General features: G+C 45.4%; 1 protein-coding gene across 1 annotated transcript in view; it reads right to left on the reverse strand.

The window, feature by feature from the left end:
* The window catches only part of PEPD (peptidase D), a 766,251-nt gene that overhangs the window by 238,551 nt on the left and 504,717 nt on the right, over positions 1 to 22,983 (reverse strand). The gene's annotated exons all lie outside the window — the stretch shown is intronic.

Consider the following 22,983-nt stretch of genomic DNA (forward strand, 5'->3'; position numbering starts at 1 on the left):
ATTCACAACTACTCCAAGAGCTTTCCCCAATTTCAATGCACATCCCAACTTACTTTAGTTCAGACATTGCAGCTATGGATCTCTGCCAAAAGCCATGCACCAAGGCTCCTCCCAGATCCTTGCAATAATGGGCTCAAAATCCCGCCACTAGGTGTCAATGTACAATGACTATAACTCTCCCCCTCAAACCCCAGGGGCTATGAATGCTGCCTCCACAACAATTTAATCTGGCACAGGGAGCAGGAGACCTGGGCCAGCAATACCACTGAGCCACCGGGCAAATTAGTTGTTATGTGGTTAATGAAGAATAAAAGAAAAAACTCACAACTTATTATTGAATAAGAGCAAACCATTGCACATACTATAAAGCACAGTTGCTTACCTGTAACAGGTGTTCCAGCACAGAAAACTTTTGTCAAAGTTTCTAGAAGCTTTGACTGGCACACTGAGCATGCCACTATCTGCGCATCCACGCAAGGTCCCCCCCTTCAGTCTCATAACATAGATAAAAAATACGAGGGAAAAAAATAAAACAACAAAAGGAGAACCCAACTCTGCAGGATGGCTTTCTCATAGGACAAGCAGAATACTAGTCCTCACATGTGGGTGAATACCAAACTCCAGGCTGTCCCCCATCGCCAGGTGCAGCCAACAGGTAGCAAAACAAATTGACAATGAGCACAACAGCAGTGGAGCTGTTGGTCAGCACCGGATGGCCTGGCACCCAACCAGGGGCTCTAGGCAGGGAGAATTGAGTTCAAATCTGGAAGAGATTGCAGAGGACGGACTGGCCAAAGGCACTGTCCTGTCAACCATCTTTGTCCAAGCAGTAGTGGGTCGTGAAAGTGTGAAGGAAACTCCACGTTGCTGCTCGGCAAATTTGGCGATGGAAACCGCTTGCAGATGAGCCACAGACGTTGCCATGGCCCGCACAGAGTGAGCAATGATTTGGCCTGTCAGCTGAAGGTCGGCTGGTGGAAGCCTATGCCCATGGTGGCTACCCTGGCCGCGGTCTCAAACACATCATAGGTGGATCTCACCTCATGTTTGCCAGCCTCTAGACCCTGCAGGAAAATGGCAGAGAGCAACTCTGCTGCGGCAAGCTCTCTGCAAGGTCCTGGACCCGCTTCCAGAGGTTTTGGTTTTATTGGGTCATATACAACTAGTAGGCAGCAATATGGGTGACCAGCATAGCGCCCTGAAAGACCTTTCTGCCCAAAGCATCGAGCTCTCTATGTTCTTGCCCCGGAGAGTCAGAGGCGTGGGTATGGGACCGCTTGGCCTTTTTGAGGGCAGATTCCACGACCACCAACTGGTGTACCAAATAGGTAGCGTCTGCCTTCTTATTGACTGGAGACATGGAGATCGGATGTTCCCACATCTGAAGGAGAAGGTTCTTAAAGATGTCATGGATGGGAACTGACACAATTTCCTTAGGAGTGTCGACAAACTGGAGTACTTCTAACATCCTATGTCACGCATCCTTATCCGTAAAAAGCTGGAAGGGAATAGCTTTGGCCATGGCCCTTATGAACCCCGCAAAGAAAAGGTCCTCTGGGGGGGGGGGGACGGGACTGACGCCTTTGCTCCAGCGGGGAAGGTTCAGATAATGGGTCATCCGAGAATTCGGATGAAGACTCCGAGGAATCCTCCCTCCATGGGTCATAAGGGCCTTCCTTCCTCACTAAGGCTATCTCAGGGCTGGCACGGGCGAGACCTGTGGAGGACCCTAGCCCAGGGCTCCGAAGGCACTCTGTGCCCTGCGGGAATCAATGGTTCCCGAGGGCTGCGGGAAGCCAGAGGGCCAAGGCAAAGGCTAAGGGAACTGAGGCCTCGGGAATACAGCACTGGCCGTGTCTTCCTCCTCGGAGGATCCAATAATAGGGATCGCTCCTGAAGGAGGCATTGGTGGCCACTGGGTAACCTAAGGTCCCTCAGGCACCGGTTGGATTAGGAGGGTGCCGAGAAGGATGTACAGATGCTCAAGCAGGGGTGCCAAGATAGACAGCGCAGGCTCCGGCACTGGTATGAAGGCCGGTGGCAGGGACGACTCGATGCTCCACAGAGCACCGCACTCTGCATCATTGGTCCAACTCCTCCTGAAAGTCCAGTGAAGCCAGGACTGAGGAAGGGGGACAAGATTTTCACAGCGCTTCCTCGGTTCTCCAAGAAGGCACGGTGGCCGTCTTGGAACGCCTGGGACTCCCGGGTATATTGGAGGACAGGGCCTCCGGGCCACGGGGTCACTTCGGTGGCAGTATGACAGCTGCGGGTACCTCACCAGAACCGTGTGCCAATGGCGACCAGTGTCGATGCTTGTGGGATTCTCCCACGGTGCTCGGCCTTGTCTTTCCCTGGCGATGAAGGAAATGGAGGATCCCGATGTCCTGGAAATTGGCGAGATCATGAAAGACCGCTCACTGTCCCCTCGGTCCTTTGAAGATGCAGTCAGAGGAGTGAGAGGGAGTGTATCGAGAGGCTCCCCTCGACCCCCAGGGGTCGAGGACTCTGACACAGGTGTGGCTAGAGCGGATGTTTTGGAACCGAAAAGTTTCTCCATTTTATCCAGGCCTGCGCAACGGCCCTTGGGGGTCGTCTGGTCACACAGCTGACACCCTCGGACGTCATGCGAGGCCCCCAGACAGAGGATGCAAACCTTATGCAGATCCGCACTGGGGGCACCGGCGAAAACTGGATGCCGCCATTAAAAAATAACCAGCGCGGTCGATGACCGGGGGCTGATGAGAGTGGGATACCAGGAATAGACTGTGAAAGGAACAGAAAATATTTTCTACCTATTGCGCCAAGGAGAGGTACTAACTGCGAAGGAGGACCCAAATATGGGACTGAAGAAAAAAATCAGATTTTAGAAGAGCAAAAACGAGCTAGAAGCAGAGCTCCAGAACCACAATGCAATTGCACCACAGAAAAAAAGAGACTGAAGCTTCTAGAAACTTTGACAGAAATTTCCGTGCTGGGCTCCATAGGATGATGTCACCCACACGTGAGGACTACCATCCTGCTTGTTCTAGGAAAAGTGGTTTCCTCTCTGGATATTACACAAGTAAATGTATTGACAAAATGGCAAATAGAGTATTCTCTATTTGCAGGCTAAAGACAGATGATATTGCAAGTATCCTAATTATTACTAAAATTATGCACTCTTATTAATAATGGGTACACTCTTTTAGTTGGACATTTAAGGGCTTCCAATCCAAACTCAGAAGGGAGTTCAAGATGCTTCACATTTTTTTGAGTTTTAGTTGACTACAGCATAATGTAATCTAGAATTTTAGTAATCCCATTCAAACTGGGATTTTATTCCTCCTGTGGCATACACAGAGCCATACAATGTAGGAAATGGTAAAGGAATACCTAAATGAAATTTTCAAAATTAATTTTCCATAATAACTTTTAACTTACAAAGTATTTTATAATTTTGTATGTTGTATTAAAACTGATAAATAAGCAATTCATTTTGCAGATTTTTTTTTTTTTATTAGAAAGCATATCATGAACTGAAGCACACAAAATGCTACATTTATATTGAGCTAGTCACCTTGTTACATGACCCACATGGTTCCTCAGATGGTATTTTTTTTTTTTTATCAACATTAAAGCCATGATTTATCAAAACCATGATTTATCAAAGAAATTTTCTGTAAATACAAAGTCAGAAGAATCCTTTTAATAAAATCAGGACCAAAATACTTTCAACTGTGCCTGTACTCATATCAGCTGTATTCTTCACTACACTCTTCACAAAGCAACAGATTAGATATGTGGTCAAGAAAGAGTCTAATTTTTTTGTACCACAGATGGCTAATCTAGAACTATCCAGTCAGAAAAGAAACTATGCTCAGTGAAACATTATATTCAGATACTTGTGAGACTTAATAACAGATACTCTATACATATAACTTAAAAACCATTTCACCAACATAGACACAACATATTTATTTCAAACACCACTCAGAACATGGTAAGAAAAATTCGAGGAAAGCATACTAGAAGGGCTGCCAAGAGAACTGATACTGCTGCCAAACAAATCTCGCCAACAGTTTGGCATCTAGGATATTTGATTTCTTGCCATGATGAATAAGGCAGGTCAGTTTGGAAGAGATTACCCAAATCCCAGTGAAAAGAAAGCCCTTAAAAAAAAAAAAAAGTTAAAAACATTTTTTCCAACAAAATTCTTAGGGAAGATACATGCTAGAATTATTTTTAGGGAAAAAAAAAACTAAAAAATAATCTTTACAAAATGTTTTCTAGCAGACATCTTCCCCAAGGATTTTTTTTTTAAATCTCTTTAAAGACACAAATGAGAAAAACATATACAAGTGTAAGAAGATGTCAAGGACAAATCATATAGCATGTGAGCATAAAGGATACCCAATCAAGAACAGAAAGAAAGCCAGAAATCCCAAGAACACAATTAACCAACTACACCTCCACGCAAGAATCATGTCTCCATTTCCAATAAGCCCTACAAATAGAGTCATACTTCTGTAGGGTATCATGACGAGTGAGACACATATGTTCCATTATTGCAATGTCTGCAACCACCCGCTGCCAATGAACAAATTGCAGTTTTGCTCTCCTAGCAGCATGTAGTAAATGCAAAATAAATGTTTGTGTCTGTTTATTTGGAGGATCTTTTTCCCATCATCCCAATAGGTAGAAAGGTGCAGTCAGCCGAATTTCAAAATGAGTGATAAGTGAAATGGAGTTTTGTACATGAGACCAAACGTCATATAGAATAGAACAGTCTCACCACATGTGTAAATAAGAAGCCAAACCACCACAACCTCTCCAACACAGCAGATTTGCATCACTAAATTTTGCAAAGTATAATGGGTATCTATATGTTCTGTGCAGAAGTTGAAATATCAGCTCCCTATTCTTATTACAACTGGACAATTTCAGAGTAGCATGCCAGATATCCCCCCAATCATCTTCATCTAATCAACATTCCATCTATCAATAAGTGTTGCACTAATTTCCAGTATTTTAATCCCATCCTGTAAGTATATATATATAGTCGAGAGATCAATAAAGTACGAAAGACAGAAATTGTTAATAGCCACTCCAATTCTGTTGCAAGTGCACAATGGCACCGTCCTCACCCAATAAATCTCTGCGCAACTCCTAGCAAATATACACGGTGTGGGGGGAATATTCCGAATTCAGTACAAAGGTCATCAAATAATTTAAGCTGCTACCATACCCATATTTGATCTAAAAATTTCAGGCCTTTCACCGACCAATCATTGGTATCTACAGACATGATCTCTAGTGACAATGAAGGGTTACGTATCAAAGAAGAAATAGGAGAGGGACCTTCTACTGTTATATCCAATAATTTACTGACCGTACGCCACATTTTTAAGGTATGAGTCAGAATTGGACTATGATATGCAGGAGAAGACGGAGCAAGGGTCAACAATGCCATACCATCAGCTTGATCTCTCTCCAAAGACACCCAAGAAGAGGTACCCAGGAGTCCACACCATCCCCTTATTCCGAGCAATTGCACAGACAAGCAATACAAATATAAATCAGGAAGATCAAGTCCTCTGCAGCTTTTTGTCAGCTGTAGAGTAGCCAATTTAATACGCAGAGTTTTCTTTCTCCAGAGAAAAGAAGAAATTGAACCATTCAAACTTTGAAAGGCCTTTTTTGGAACATGACAAGGAAGGTGTTGGAAAAAAATAACACATCCTGGGAAGAACCACCATTTTGACCACAGTAATGACAGTGGGAAATCTGTCCAACGTCCCAGGTCTGAGTGTAATTTGGTGAAAACATTAGAGTAGTTCGGTTTATACAAATCGTGAAGATTCGGAGATATTGATATCCTCAGATATTTCAAACTGGTTGTGGCCAATGTAAAACTCCCAACCATCTGAACAGAATCCACAGAGGGTCCAACTGGAAAAAAACACTGATTTGGTATAATTAATTTTATATCCAAAGAGGACACTATGGGCCGGATTTTAAAAAGGTTATGCGTGCCGGGCCTATTTTAAAAAGGCCCGGCGACGTACGTAAAGCCCCGGGACGCGTGTAAATCCTGGGGCTTACAAAAGGGGTGGGGTGGTCGTGGGGCCAGAGGCCTCCGACAGAGCGGCCATTGCCGCTGTGTTAGAGGATTGTGTGCTGGCAGCCAGCCAGCAGGCGTAAAAGGTAAGACAAAGGACAGGGGGGGTTAGAGTAGGGTTGGGGGGGAAGATTAGGGGGAGGGAACGGGGGAAGGCAGCGCGGCTCGGCACGCGCAAGGTGCACCCCCTTGTGCACGCGACCCCTGATTTTATAACTTGCGCGCACAAGTTATAAAATTGGGTGTACATGTGCGTGCGCCAGGTAGCACGCGCACCTTTTTAAAATCTACCCCTATAGTTCTCGATAGAGAACAACAGATTAGGGACAGACTTCCTCACTTGAGTGAGATACAACAGGATATCATCGGCATACAGAGAAATCGTATGTCTGTCCGAACCAACATGAAAATCCACAACTCCTGCCACCACTCTATGTTGTACAAGAGGCTCCAGGGCTAAGTTAAATAATGAAGGAGAAAGGGAACAACTGTCTAGTCCCACGAAAAATATGAAAGGACTCAGAGATAATACTATTCACCAATGCCAGAACCTGACGCACTTTATGTAGGGCTCTGATCCAGGAGACATATTGGGGTAGATTTTCAAAGGCCTGCACATGCATCCATGTGCACGCGGTTCCTGGCGCATGCACGCTGACATGGAAATTTTATAAAATGTGTGTCACCACGTGCATGTTATAAAATATGATTCCCATGTGCACATGCATGCCCAATTTAAACAGCACGAGCGTGTGCGACTGGGTGGTATTTTGTGCACGCAAGGGAGGAAGGATTTTAATATACGCAAGGCAACATGATTGGGCCTACATCAATTCCCTCACTGTCCGCTTCAGTTAAGGAGCGGACTGGGAGGGAACTTTCCTATCCCCCTACCTAGCCTTCCTCCCTTTTCCCCTCTCCTCCCCAACCACTAAACCTACCCTATCATAATTTGTTTTAGAACTTACCCGCTCCTCTGAGAAGGAGTAAGTTCTGCATACTGGCCAGCTGCTGGGGTGCACTTCCCCAGGACAGGGCCTAATGGCCACTGTCCCGGTTGGCCCCCGGCCCACCCCAGCCAGACCCCATCCCCGGCCTGCCCCTTTCAAGGAGCCTAGCATTTCGGTGCATATCAGGAGATACGTGCATGGCCAGGCGTTTTAAAATTGCGCTCAGCCCAGGCACATGCATATCCCCCGGTTTTTGCGTGCGCTGGGCTTTGAAAATTTGGGCTATTGTGAGGGGAATCCCAAGTGCTGTAGAATAAGTAATGCCATGATATCCTGTCAAAAGCCTTGTTGGCATCCAGGGATAAGACAAAACCAGATACTCTAAAATTTTTAGCTACATGAATGATGTTAAACAATCTTCTAGTATTACAAACAGAAGATCTGCCTTTGATAAAACCAGTTTGATCTGGGCCTTTCAACACTGACAAGATATTTTCAATTCGAAATTGCAGAATTTTCGCTAAGATCTTGATATCAGAATTTATTAATTAAATGGGCCTATAAGAGTTACACTGCAAGTGATCTTTCCTTGACTTGGAGATCAAAGTTATTATGGCATCCAATACACTCCCAACTGAGACATCGGGAGTACTCAGGTAGTTAAATAGTTTAGTCAACACTGGTATCATATATTCCCTAAGGCAGGGGTGGGCAATTCCGGTCCTCGAGGGCTGCAAACCAGTCGGGTTTTCAGGATATCCTTAATGAATATGCATGAGAGAGACCTGCATACACACTGCCTCAGTTGTATGCAAATCTATTTCATGCATATTCATTAGGGGTATCCTGAAATCCCGACTGGTTTGCAGCCCTCGAGGACCGGACTTGCCCCCCTGCCCTAAGGTGTTTATAGTATTCTAGAAGGAAACCATCCAGTCCTGGACTCTTCTAAGTTGCCAGGACACTAATAGCTCTGGACAGCTCAGAACTTGTAATGTGCACTGAAATAGATTCCCTCATCTCAACAGAAAGTTTAAGGAGAGAGACAGATTCCAAAAATTGTAGAACCTCCCCATCCGTAATGTTAGCGAAGTCCTAATACAAACAAGCAAAATGTTGTTGAAATTCAGTAAGAATTTGAGAATTTGGAATTTAACAAGGTACCAGATGAACTTTTAACTGCACCGATAACTTGATTATTTTTCCGCAAACTAGTCAACCTTACCAACAAAGGGGATCACTTTCTATTGATATCACGTGCGAAAAGGGACTTTTCACATGTGATACCTAGATCGGGGCGGAGTCGGGGCGGCGGCAGCACCGGAAGAGGAGGAGTTGGGGCGGCGGCAGGGCTGGATGCAGGGTTAGGTGGCATGCTGGGCATGCTCAGTGTGCCAAGTCAAAGTTCTAGAAACTTTGACAAAGTGTTCCGTGAGGGCTCCATCCTGATGATGTCACCCATATGTGAGGACTAACATTCTGCTGTTCTGTGAGAACACCTGTTACAGGTAAGCAACTCTGCTATTTACATGAACGGTGCTCTTTCAGACTTCCATGGTTATGTTGCACCATTGGTTTTCAAAAATGAAAGTACATTTCTTTGCAGTTGATACCCTCTATTATTATTTTTTATTTTATTTTATTTTTTAACTGTTTGCACATTGCCTTCCCTTGTCAACATTGTTGGACTGACATTCTTTCTTTCTTTTTGTGTGGACCTCTTATTTTTTGTTATAGTAGTTCTGAGCTTGGCTTTTTTGCTGCTCAGCAATGCAAAGGTTTTGGGGATCTTGAAGGTGTTTTGGGGTGGGGGGAGGGAGGTTAGGGTTGGAGTTGGGGTTTGGAATGAGAGGGGGGTTTACTATTGCTTACAGATGAGTCTAAAAGGGTGGGGTAGGGATTCACTATTGTACCAATTTATGGGAGTTTTATATTGTTGGTTGTTGATCTTCACTGTGATAATTCTTATCATTCAAGTATTTATTGGGTGCATTCAGAGAAACAGACATGCAAATTTGCTTATTTATTTTGTGAGTATAGAGGTACTCTTGTACCTTTCTTTCTTCCTAGATATATTCTGATTAATGATCTTCAGGTGACTCCTTTGATTCTGTATATGAGTTTCAATATTAGGTAATGTCTAGTTCAGACCTGAAAGTCGTTTCTTTAAATGTAAGAGGTCTCTCCAGTCCCATAAAAAAGAAGATTTTACAAATTATGAAATGACAGGAAGTTCATCTAGCTTTCTTACAGGAAACTCATATGTCTAAAGTGGGACATGACAAACTGGCTACTGGTTGGGTTGGCTCTGTTTTTACAGAAGGGACCTCTGTATCAAGAACATAAGAACATGCCATACTGGGTCAGACCAAGGGTCCATCAAGCCCAGCATCCTGTTTCCAACAGTGGCCAATCCAGGCCATAAGAACCTGGCAAGTACCCAAAAACTAAGTCTATTCCATGTTACTGTTGCTAGTAATAGCAGTGGTTATTATCTAAGTCAACTTAATTAATAGCAGGTAATGGACTTCTCCTCCAAGAACTTATCCAATCCTTTTTTAAACACAGCTATACTAACTGCACTAACCACATTCTCTGGCAACAAATTCCAGAGTTTAATTGTGCGCTGAGTGAAAAAGAACTTTCTCCGATTAGTTTTAAATGTGCCACATGCTAACTTCATGGAGTGCCCCCTAGTCTTTCTACTATCCGAAAGACTAAAAAACCGATTCACATCTACCTGTTCTAGACCTCTCATAATTTTAAACACCTCTATCATATCCCCCCTCTGCCTTCTCTTCTCCAAGCTGAAAAGTCCAAAGCTCTTTAGTCTTTCCTCATAGGGGAGCTGTTCCATTCCCCTTATCATATTGGTGAACAACAACTTGCCTTTATGCATAGGTAGGATCTACAGGGACTCTGAGGGCTTTTTTATGATTTTGAGGGATCTTTATATGGGAAAGACATGTTCGTTGTTAATATTTATGGTCCAAACTGTGGCTCTGAAGACCTTTTTGCTTCCCTTTTGGCCAGACTTAAAATTTTATCTTCCTTAAATGTGATCTTGGGTGGGGACTGGAGTCTTTAATTTTGCTTTAGATATATCCGGTAGTGCTCAAAATATTACCTAGGTTGCAGGGAGCCTTCAAAATATTATGATCTTAGAGATGTATGAAGTACCTGAGTAGTCGAGATTATACCTTCTACTCAGTCAGACGTTGCAAATATAGTCAAATAGATTTTTTTTCTGTGCCGCTTCTCCTTGTTCAAAACTGTAGTTGATTTGTGATATTCTCGCTTCCTGTCTTTCAGATCATCATCCCATTTCTTTGACTTTTTATCTTGTGAGTGATAAAAATCTGCATAATAGATGGAGGTTGAATCTTTCCCTCCTTAAGAACCCAGCTTTTTCTGATAAGATTTGGCAAGCATTACATGATTTTCGTTGCACCATCCAGTTGAGGCTTATGATCCTCGTTTGAGATGGGAAACTTTGAAGGTGGTATTATGAGGAGAAGCAATATCTTTCGCGAGATATATTAAGGAGCAACAGCGGGCTCCAGAAAATTCTTATTGCAGAAAATCAAAGATTTTGAAATTAAACATAAATCTGATTGCTCCTCTAAAACGTAAAGGCTATTACAGTTGGCTAGGAATGAGTTAGCTGCAGTTTATGAGGCAGAAGTATTATGAGCATGACAATAAACCAGGCACTTTGGGCTGGATTTCCTAAACTACCAAGGCTTCCTGAATCCCGGCGCAAATGGGGGGTGGAGGGGGCGGGCCTGCGAAAGCCAGCAGCGATCGCACCTCCGCGGTGCAATCGTTGCCAGCTTTCGCAACCAATAGTGCCATCGTAAAAGGTGGTGCTATTGGGCACGCTACTGGCGGCGATAAGGGGTGGGTTTCGTGAGCACTGCTGTCCTGTGAGAATACCTGTTACAGGTAAGCAACTCTGCTTTCTCACAGGACAAGCAGGATGGTAGTCCTCACATATGGGTGAATAGCGAGCTGAGGATGCCCGAGTAAATGTACCAAAAACACCAAAGACGTGCAACAGGAACAAGAACAGGGGTGGGTTTTGGGTACGTGGGCATCCTGACATTCCAGTGGGTCGCTGGAAGGAAGTTGGGTATTAAGCTGAGAATAGATTGCGTAGAACAGACTGGCCAAAAATGGAATCTTGCTTGCCAGTCTTGTCCAGACAATAGTGAGCTGCAAAGGTATGGAGAGAACTCTATGTAGCAGCTTTGCAAATGTCAGTAAGGGGTACCGAACGGAGGTGCACTACTGAGGTTGCCATTACTCTTATAGAATGCGCTTTCACGCATTCCTGTAGCGGAAAGGCCTGCTTGCTGTTAGCAGTAGGAAACACAGTCTGCCAGCCAGGAGGATAAGGTCTGTTTGCCCACCGGAACTCCCAGTTTAGCTTTATCGAAGGAGACAAACAGCTGGGTGGACTTCCTATGGGCTGCAGTGCGTTCCAAATAAAAGGTTAACGCACGTTTACAGTCCAAGGAATGCAGCGCTCGCTCACCTGGATGCAAGTGAGGTTTTGGAAAGAAAGTAGGCAGTATAATGGATTGATTTAAATGAAATTCAGATACTACCTTTGGTAAAAATTTAGGATGAGTGCGAAGCACCACTCAGTCATGGAGAAATTTTGTGTAAGGTGGGTATGTTACCAATGCCTGTAGCTCACTAACTCTGCGAGCCGACGTTATAGCTAGGAGAAAAAGCATTTTCCAAGTGAGATAACGCAGCTCGCAAGAGTGGAGAGGCTCAAATTGAGGTTTCATGAGCCGTGCTAATACATTAAGGTCCCAAGCAGTGGCCGCAGGACACAGTGGGGGCTTTAGATGCAGTAAGCCCCTCATGAAGCGTGCTACTAAGGGCTGTGTCGATATCGAGACATCCCCTATGCCCTTATGGTAAGCGGCTACAGTGCTGACATGGACCCTGATGGAGGAAGCTTGTAGACCAGCCTCTGACAGGTACCAGAGGAAGTCTAGGAACTTCGTAGCGGGCCAGGTAAAGGGATCAATTTCCTTCGACGTGCACTATAAGGAAAATCTTTTCCATTTGGAGAGAGAAGATTTTCTGGTAGAAGGCTTCTGTGAAGCTACAAGGACTTGGGATACAGTGTCTGAGAGGTTTAGTGGCTGTAAAATTAGCCTTTCAACATCCATGCAGTCAGTGACAGGGCCTGGAGGTTTGGATGATGGAGTTGCCCGTTGTTCTGAGATATCAGAGATGGATCCGCTCTCAGGCAAATAAGAGGATGGACTGAGAGGTCGCAAAGGATGGAAAACCACACCTGCTGTGGCCAATAAGGGGCTATGAGGATCATTAAGCCCTTGTCCTGTCGTAACTTCACGAGAGTCTTGCTGATGAGCGGAAATGGAGGGTATGCATATATAGGAGACCTTGGGACCACGAGAAGGTGAAAGCAAAGCGTCCCTCGGTGGCGTCTTGTGTCTGCGATATAGCGAGCAGTAATTGTCCACTTTGCACTTGTGAATGGACGCAAAGAGTTCTATGTGCTGACAGCCACACCATTGGAAGTAGTCGTCTGCTACAGTGGGATTCAGGAACCATTCGTGGGGATGAAAGGTTCGACTCAACTTGTCTGCAAGTACATTGTCCATGCCTCCCAGGTAGGTCGCTCTGAGAAATATGGAGTGGGAGAGAGACCAGGACCATATCTGTGCTACTCCTTGACATAGCAGGTATGAACCCTTCCCACCCTGCTTGTTGATGTACCACATCGCTACCTGGTTGTCTGTTTGTATTAGGATTGTCTTGCTGGACAGGCAATCCAGGAAAGCCACTAGGGCATATCTTATTGCCCTGAGCTCTAGAAAATTTATTTGATGTTGAGTTGATGTTGCAAACTCAGGGAACCTGCAGACCAGGTTCCCTGAGTTTGCAGGTTGTTGACATGGGCTCCCCAACCGAGGTTGGAAGCATCCGTCTTTAGTATCACCTGAGGAACTGGGGACTGAAAAGTCAGTCCTCTGAGATTGGACTCTTGACTCCACCACGCTAACAAGAGACGAAGCTGTCTGGTGACGTGGACAATGTTGGACATTGGATGATGGACCTGGGACCATTGGATTACCCTCATGGCCAGCCGAGCCATAGGAATCGCATGAACCAAGGACGCCATGTGACCCAACAAGGTGAGGAATCGACGAGCCGTCGTAAAATGACGAGGTAGCAGAGTCGCAAGGATAGCTAGAGCATGCGCACAATCCCTTGGGAGAAAAACCTTTGCCTGTATGGTGTCTAAGTCCGCTCCAATGAAGAAGAGGACCTGTGATGGAACTAGATTGGATTTTTGGTAGTTCACTAGAAATCCCAGTGACAATAGTAGCTGTAGGGTTAGATGGAGGGAGTGTAGTACCTCCTCCTTTGATGGGGCCCTTAGCAAGCAATCATCTAGGTAGGGGTAGACATGGATGCCCTGCCGCTGAAGGTATGCAGCTACTATCGCCAGGCATTTCGTAAAGACATGAGGCGACGATGCTAGGCTGAATGGTAATACCCGGTACTGGAAGTGCCGGTGTCCGGCCAGGAAATGGAGGTATTTTTGATAAGACTGTGTTATCGCTATATGCCTCTTGTAGGTCCAGAGAGCAAAGCTAATCTCCCTTTTGGAGAACTTTTCCTTTTGTAAATGTTTGTATAAGACACGTAGATCCAATATTGGACAAAGGCCTCCTGATTTTTTTTTTTATATTAGGAAATACCGAGAATAGAACCCTTTTCCCCGATGTAGAGGGGGCACTGGTTCTATGGCATTGGATCGGAGGAGGTTTGTAACTTCCTCCTCCAGAAGTGGTGAGTTGTCGGATAAACCACACCCCAGCCGAAAGGAAGTTGAGATGGTAACCTTGAGACACATTGATCTGTTGTCATCATGCGCCAGATGGTGGTGAAATGGCACAAGCGGCCACCCACTGGCAGAGATGGTAGCGGAGGTTGACACTTGATCTCTAGCCAGGAGTCAAAACCCTGACGCAGGGCCAGGCTGCAGTGCTGGTTGGATCTTCTGGGGTCTGGACTGGCGAGCCTGACCTTTTTGGTACGGTCTGGCTGGGCAACTGCAAGATGGGGGAGGATAATACCTACAAGCTTTATAGGTTGTCCTCTTAGGCTCCCTTCTGAATGACCGTTTTGAAGTGATGGAAAAATCAGAGAGCACAGACAAAAGCTGGCGTAATGTCTCATGGTGGTCCTTGAGCGGTGTGACAGTCTCCAGAATCTTATCTCTGAAAAGATTATCACCAGTACAGGGGAGATCTGCCGATCACTCCTCAACTTCAGGTCATAAATCCAAGGATTTGAGCCTTGCCCATCATCTGGCACTTATACCAGCTGCAGCTACTCTAGAAGATGTGTCGAAGATATCGTATGCTGCATGAACCTCATGCTTTCCAGCATCAAAGCCTTTTTTGAGGATGGCATTGTGTTGTTCCTGGAATTCATCTGGCAGGGAGTCAGAGAAGTCCTGGAAAAGCTTGAAAATATTTCTTGTGTACTGCGTCATGTAAAGCTGGTAAGCTGCGACACAAGAAATGAGCATGGATCCATGAAATACCCTGTGCCTAGGACATCCAGAAACCTCTGCTCCTTCCCAGGAGGTGTGGAAGAATGAGGCCTAGGTCTTCTTGCCTTCTTCAGGGCAGATTCCACCACTACAGAATGGTGCGACAATTGGGTCTTTTGGAACCCAGGAGCAGATTGAACTAAGTAGGTGGCGTCAGTCTTGCGATTCACTGGGGGCACCGTCCCTGGATGTTCCCAGTTGCGTCGGAAAAGTTCCAAGAGGACTTTGTGCACAGTTATAGACATCACGTCCTTGGGGGCATCCACAAACTGGAGAACCTCAAGCATTTTGTGTCTGAAATCCTCTTTAGTCTGAAGCTTAAAAGGAATGGCCTCGGACATTTCCTTAATAAAGCTAATAAATGACAAATCCTCTGGGGGAGAGCATCTTCTCTCTTCAGGAGGAGATGGCTCAGAAGGAATATCTTCAGTATCCTTGGAATCCGAGGTATCCTCAGACCAGGGATGGCTGGTCTCCTGCATCAGGTGGGCCTCCTGAAGGGAGGAAATGGCCTACCCCTGATGGATCCTGTCTTGGCACCGAGGGAATAGGAGGTGGCACCAATGGCATCGGAAGAGGAACCGAGACAGGCCGATGCGGCACTGACGAAGGGATAGGTACATGTGATCTCGGTGGACGCTTCAGGACAGGATCCAGCATCCGTGTTTCTTCATCCTCCGATGAAAGGGGGATCGGCATTGATGGGTACACCAGTGTCTTCGGAGGCACTGGTGGAAGCGTTCCGATGAGCGTGTCCAAACTGTCCACGAGTGGAGCCAACACCGTGGGCATCGGGTCAGTGACTGGAACTGGAATCTGTGCCAACAGATGCGGGAGTCCTTGCAGTGCCTGGATGACTGCCTCTTGAACCATCCGGTTCAATTCCTCACAGAAGGCTGGTGCTTGGAGGAACAGTTCCGAAGTTGGAGGCTGCACTGGCATCGTCAGAGGGTCCACCGGTGAAAGTGGAATCTCAGCTCCCGGCCTCACTGGAGGTGGGGAACGCCTCGGTGACCCTTGCTTAGAGGATGATGGCGGATCATCTGTGCGGGTCTTTTTCTTCGGTGGTTCCACCGATGCCGATGTCTTAGCTGGATCGGCAGACGAAGCTTTCCAGTGCCGATGCCAATGTTTTTCTCAGTGCTCGGGCTGGTCCGGCACCGAGGATGTCGAGGTGGATTTCTTCGGCAGAGAACTAGGCGGCCGGGAATCGCCGGAGGCCAGTTGGCACAGAGGTGTCAAGGGTGACTGAGTCTACGCCGCCAATGATTTTGAGGGGTAGGCTGCTTAGTTTGGAACAAAAACTCCATTTTTTCTAAGCGAGCCCGGCAGCCCTTGGGCGTCATTTGGGCGCAATTGGTACAGGTCACGAGGTCATGGGTAACCCCTAAAGCACAGGACACATACCTGATGCGGGTCCATAATGGACATCGTCCGCAGACAGTCGGGGCACCACCGAAAACTCATTGCCATCGAATTTGAAAAAAAAAAAAAAAATTAACCGCGATGCAGTCGGTGGACATCAGGCCTAAGAAGGGGAACCGTCGGTAACCGACCACGAAAACGAGGTAAAGCCTTACCTTGCGTTTGCAGGTATCGATAGTCGAAAGGGGGACCCTGGATGGAGTGAATTTTGATAAATTTTTAGAAAAAGTTCCTTGAGGAAAAATCCTGTCAGGAATAGTTGTGAGAGCTCCTCAAACTGCGTGGCTACTGCTGCGCGGAAAAAGAACAATTGTTGGAGTCCCCCATTGTCGAAAAAGGCTTTGAACTACATCTGTGTTGAGAGTCCATTCGTGAGGATAAAATACCCGACTTAATCTGTCTGCTCTGGAATTTGCAATTCCTGGTAAGTATGTTGCTTGCAGATGAATGGAATGCTGATGTGCTAATTGGAAGATCAGCAGGGCTTCCTGGCAAAGGGACCACGAACTGGACTGTCAGAAAATATTTTAATATTTTGTGCTTTATTGATAATTATTTACATTTAGTGAAGTCAGTAATCAATTAGCCATAAACGCTCTCCTAAGATACCTGTATCACAATATATTACGATATGTTGAGTTATAATACATGTTAGTTCTGGTTAAGACCTGTCACGATATGTTAAGTTATACGCGTTGATATGTTACATGTTCAAGTTATAATACATTCCATATTCAACTCCCTTCACTGTTCTATGTAATGCTCCTTAGCGAATTTTTTTGGTTATATTGTAAACCGGTGTGATTTGTACTTGTACAGGAACTTCGGTATAGAAAAATTAAAATAAATAAATAAATAAATAAATAAAGAGACATGTTAGCATTTAATACCCATATGCCTTTACTTCTTCTATAAGCCATGGCTTTAGTCGAAGGCCTGTGCTGGAAAAACTCCAGCCCCCTCTTCTCCCCCTTTTCAGACCTTGAGAAAGGTTGTTTTCGACTTATTGCTTATCTCTAGTGAGAAAGAAGTCTGCATTTTATGGCCTTAGGCATCCTTAAACATGTGGTCACTCAGGCGTGAATCCTGGGATGGGGGGAAGTGCCTAAGTTCTTCTCTCAGAACTAGAAAGGATTGTTTTTGCCTGGCGCACCTTGGCATTAAATAAAAGACCGAAAATAGGCACTTCTTTAAACAGGGTAAGAAAAACTCCTATTTTCCATATTCTGATATGGATAATATTGTTTGAACCTTATTCAAGATTTTTAGAACTGAAGTTCTTCAAAGGCTAAAAAAGATAGATGTATTGAAAGAAATAATACAGTTACTTTTGATCAAAGAACTTTTATGGTATAAAACTAGAAGCAGACACAGAAAGAAAGGAGTGTGACTTTGGATTTTTCCTTGCACGTGGATATAGAGAGACGAGAGCGGGCTAATTCAGATATCTGGTAAAGATATAGCAAAATTGCTTACCTTATAATAGGTGTTATCCCAGGACAGCAGGATGTAGTCCTCACATATGGGTGACGTCACCGATTGAGCCCAGCGCGGGAAATCTTTCTGTCAAAGTTTCTAGAAACTTTTGACTGGCCGTGTGAGGCCACTGAGCATGCCCAGCATGCCATGATATTCTCTGCCACAGGTGTCTCTCTTCAGTCTAGTATGTAGCAAAAAAGGTTAGCAAATTAAATCATAAAAGGACAGAAGCCCAACTCCGCGGGGTGGCGGGTGGGTTCTGTGAGGACTACATCCTGCTGTCCTGGGATAACACCTATTACAAGGTAAGCAATTTTGCTTTATCCCAGGACAAGCAGGATGCTAGTCCTCACATATGGGTGAATAGCAAGCTAAAGGCTGAGTCATTTTGTAGTGAAGCTACTGTGAAGTACTGTTGTTGAAAATGAGTCAGCCGAAAATCACCATAGACTGGATGTAGAAGGAGTTGGGATTAAGCTGGAAACAAGTTCTTTAAGACAGATTGTCCATAGGCTGAATCTTGTCGTCCTTCTTTGTCCAGACAGTAATGAGCTGCAAATGTGTGACGAGAACTCCATGTTGCTGCTTTGCATATGTCAAGGATTGGCACTGAACGATAGTGTGCTACTGAAGTTGACATTGCTCTTACTGAATGCGCCTTTACTCGCCCTTGGAGAGGAAGGCCTGCTTTTTCATAGCAAAACTGTATGCAATCTGCTAGCCAATTGGATAGAGTATGTTTACCCACTGCTTTACCTGGTTTGCTTGGATCGTAGGATACAAACAACTGTGTGGATTTTCTGTGAACTGCAGTGCGGTCTATATAAAAGGAGAGTGCACGCTTATAGTCCAAGGTATGCAAGGCTGTTTCTTCTGGATGGGAATGAGGCCTTGGAAAGAATATGGGCAAATTTATGGATTGATTCAAGTGGAATTCCGTAATTACTTTGGGAAGGAATTTTGGATGTGTACAGAGAACCACTTTGTCATGTAGGAATTTAGTATAGGGTGCGTATGTGACAAGTGCTTGTAATTCACTAACCCTTCTAGCTGATGTAATGGCTATAAGGAAGATAGTTTTCCATGTGAGAAATTTAAGATCACAAGAATCTATGGGTTCGAAAGGAGAACGCATGAGTCTTGTTAATACCAAATTCAGATCCCATTCTGTGACAGGCGGTCGAATTGGTGGCTTAAGGTGAGTTAAACCTCTCATAAATCTGCTTACGAGAGGTTGTGTGGAAATAGGTGCATCTCCCATCTTATTATGGTATGCAGAGATTGCACTTAAATGTACTCTTACAGATGAAGTCTGGAGACCAGATTCCGAAAGATGGTATAAGTGGTCTAGTAGAGAAGTTGTAGGGCAAGTGAAAGGATTTATGTTCTTTTCGGAGCACCACAAAGTGAACCTCTTCCATTTAGAAGAATAGTTCTTTCGTGTGGAAGGTTTACGCGAAGCTATAAGCACTTGAGATATATTGGATGAAAGATTGAGTGGTTGCAATAACAAGCTTTCAACATCCATGTTGTCAGGGATAAGGATTGAAGGTTGGGATGCCGTAACTGACCCTGATCCTGAGTTATGAGAGTGGGAGCTACTCCCAGACGAATTGGATCCCTGACTGATAGGTCTAGCAGTGTGGGGAACCATACTTGTCGAGGCCAATACGGAGCTATGAGTATCATGGACCCCTTGTCCTGTTGTAGTTTCACTACTTTTTGTTATGAATGGTATCGGAGGATACGCGTATAGTAGGCCTGAGTTCCAAGGGCAAGCAAAGGCGTCCTTGGTTGGCTGATTCTTCTGTTTGTGTAGAGAACAGAATTTGTCCACTTTGTGATTCAGATGTGACGCAAAGAGGTCTATTGTTGGTTGTCCCCAACGTTGGAATATCCTGGTCGCTACTAAGGGATCCAGGGACCATTAGTGTGGTTGGAATTGACGACTGAGTCGATCCGCTACTACATTGTGAATGCCTGCGAGATAAGTGGCTCGTAGGAAAATTGAGTGGTTCAGGGCCCAGCCCCAAATTTGTGCAGCTTCTTGACAAAGGAGATACGAGCCTGTACCTCCCTGTTTGTTGATGTACCACATGGCTACTGTGTTGTCTGTTTGGATCAGAACAGTCTTGTGTGAAAGGCAGTCCTTGAATGCATGCAGTGCATAACGTATAGCTCGAAGCTCCAGAAAATTGATTTGATATGTTGCTTCGAGTTTTGTCCAAGTCCCTTAAGTGTGGAGATTGTCTACATGAGCTCCCCATCCCAAGGTGGATGCATCTGTAGTTAAAGTTATCTCTGGGACTGGTTGTTGAAAAGGTAGGCCTTTGCACAGGTTGTTTTTGTTCGTCCAAAGTAGAGATGATCTTAGTTGGTGGGTCACTTGAATTGGATAATGTAGTGGTTGAATGGCTTGAATCCATTGTGATCTTAAAGTCCATTGGGCAACTCTCATGGCAAGTCTTGCCATTGGTGTAACATGAACCGTGGAGGCCATATGACCTAGCAGTATTAGAAACTGAGGGGCTGTCGCTTGTGTCCGTAAGGAAATGGAGTTTGCTAGTAGAATGAGGGCATCTGCACGATCTATAGGTAAAATGGCTTTTGCTAGATCTGTGTTTAACTCTGCTCCTATGAATTGAAGCAGATGGGTTGGAGAGAGCTGGGATTTTTGATAATTTATGAGAAATCCCATGGAGTGAAGTAGAGTAATTGTTCGTGTTAGAGAGGTAAGAGCTCCTTGTTGAGACTGACTTCTTATGAGCCAGTCGTCTAGATATGGGAAAACATGGAAACCTTCCTTGTGTAAGGGTCCTGCTATTACTGCTAGACATTTGGTAAAGACTCTGGGGGCAGATGCCAGTCCAAAGGGCAGCACTCTGTATTGGTAATGTTGGTGGTCTACCATGAAACGCAGGTACTTGCGATGAGGAGGGTATATTGGAATGTGAGCGTAAGCATCTTGAAGATCCAGAGAACAAAGCCAATCTCTTGCTTGAAGTAGTGGAAGCATGGTGCCTAAAGATACCATCCTGAACTTTTCTTTCTTCAGAAATTTGTTGAGATTTCTGAGATCTAGGATGGGACGTAGGCCTCCGGTTTTCTTTGGAATGAGGAAATATCGGGAGTAGAATCCTCTGCCCTGCTGTGTCCGGGGCACTAGTTGTATGACCCTGGCTCTCAGAAGGGTGGATAATTCTGTTTGTAATTGATGTAGTTGAGACTTTTGTTGTGGGCAGGAAGTTGGTGGAAATTCTGGAGGAACTGAGGTGAAGTTTAGTTTGTAGCCTCGAGACACTATGGAGAGTACCCATTGGTCTGATGTTATGTTTTCCCAATTTGTATGAAAGTGAGATATTCTTCCACCCACTGGTAAATTTGGCCTGGGATTGAAGAGTTGGGTCTGTTCTCTGGTCTGTTTTTCAAAAGCCTGTCGCAGGGCCTGTCTGTGCAGGAGGTTGTGGACGAGCAGGTCTGGATTGTCTGGCCTGGGAGTGTTGTGTAGGTCTGGTAGACCTACCCTAGAAGTGTGGGGGTAGTATCTGCATGGCCTGTAATAGGAACGTCACATATCTCTTCGTGGAGGATGATGAGAAGATTGAGTAGCAGGCTCTTGTGGAGTTTGAGACAGTTGACGTAGAGTCTCAGTGTGTTCCTTAAGCTGTTGTACAGCTTCTTGAATCTATCCCCGAACAGATTGTCACCAAGACAGGGCAGGTCCACAAGTTTTTCTTGTACCTCAATCCTGAGGTCAGATGCTTTGAGCCAGGCCCATCTGCGAGCAGTGATTCCAGCTGCCGCTGTCCTGGGAGCAGTCTCAAAGTTATCATAGACTGCTCTCACCTCATGCTTGCCTGCCTCTAGTCCTTTGGTTATCACAGCTTGTGCAGGCTCCTGGAACTGTGTGGGTAAGGAGGTTACAAACTCCTCCATCTGTTTCCAGAGGTTCCTCTGGTATTGAGTGATGTAGAGCTGATAAGCGGAAGTCTTGGTGCTCAACATGGAACTCTGATAGACCTTTTTTCCTAGTGAGTCTAGGAATCTGTGGTCCCTACCAGGTGGGATGGATGAGTGTGGGCGCACACGTTTGGATTTTTTCTGCGCCGACTCCACTACTACAGACTGGTGTGGTAATTGCTGCTTTTGGTAGCCTGGAGCTGGTTGAACTATGTAAGTAGGGTCCACACGTTTATTAACTGCAGGAGTGGAAGATGGATGTTCCCAAATTTGTCTCTGGAGATCTAGCAAAACCTCATGGACTGGCACTGCAAGTACTTGTTTGGGTGGGTCGACAAACTGCAAAACCTCAAGGGTTTGTGCCCTGGTATCTTCCTCTGCTGTTAGTTTAAATGATATAGAGTCGGCCATGCTCTGGATGAATGAGAACGAAAGATCCTCTGGGGGTGACTTCTTTCTCTAATCTGGAGAAGAAGGGTTAGACATGAACTCCTCTGAAGAAAAATGAGAGGGTTCATCATCCCAGGAATTATCAGAATCTTCTCTATAAGGCAATTTTGGCATCGATTTAGGTGGGACATGGAGGCCTGAAGGGCCTGGCTGTGGATCATCGATGGAAAATCCTGAAGAAGTAGTATGAGGTTTAGTAGATGGTAATTTATCGATTACATCTTGATACCTTTGTAAAAGGCGTCGATAGAAAGCCTCATCCTGAACTTCTGGAGGTTCTAATGCAGGTTCTCTCGATGGTATCGGAGATGTCCTCGATGTTGTCGTCGGTGGAAGCGTCATCGAGGTCATCGACGTCGATGGAATAGGTATTGACATCAAAGGGCTCGATGGAATATGAGCAAAAAATGATGTCGATTGTGTCCAGAGCCTTGGTGTAGTGGTTATGAAACTGTTCAAAGTCCTCGGCGGCAAAAAAGGCGCCGTCATCGGTGGTCCCACCGGCATCGGTACTATTACCAGCATCGAAGCTGGAGGCATCGGCATAGACACTGAAGATGTCGGCATCGGCGGAACTGCCGGAACATTTTGCTCTTGAAGAGCCTGTATGACCGCTTGTCTTATCAAAATAGACAATTCCGGCTGTACAAGTGGTGAAGTCATCGATATTGTACGCGGTGGCGGTACGGAGGCATCCATCGACGAAGTGTGGGGTATACTTGAAATCGGCGAAGGCCCAGGTGCTGAAGGTGCCGGTGTTTCCTGTTGTCGGTGCCGCTTTGGCATCGACTCGTCCTGGGACATCGATGTAGAAGATGACAGACGCCGATGCTTGGATTTTAGGTGTTCTGCCGATTTTGTCGATAGCACCGATGATAGTGAGGACGGGCGGTCACCGGATCTATCCGGACGCGGTTTTTTAATGAGTGCTCTCTTGGTAGCTCCAGCCGGAGACGACCTCGATGATTTCGAGGGAGAGGGAATTAACTGAAGTTGAAACAAGTATT

The sequence above is a fragment of the Rhinatrema bivittatum genome, chromosome 7, assembly GCF_901001135.1.
Source record: "Rhinatrema bivittatum chromosome 7, aRhiBiv1.1, whole genome shotgun sequence".
Taxonomy (NCBI): Eukaryota; Metazoa; Chordata; class Amphibia; order Gymnophiona; family Rhinatrematidae; genus Rhinatrema; species Rhinatrema bivittatum.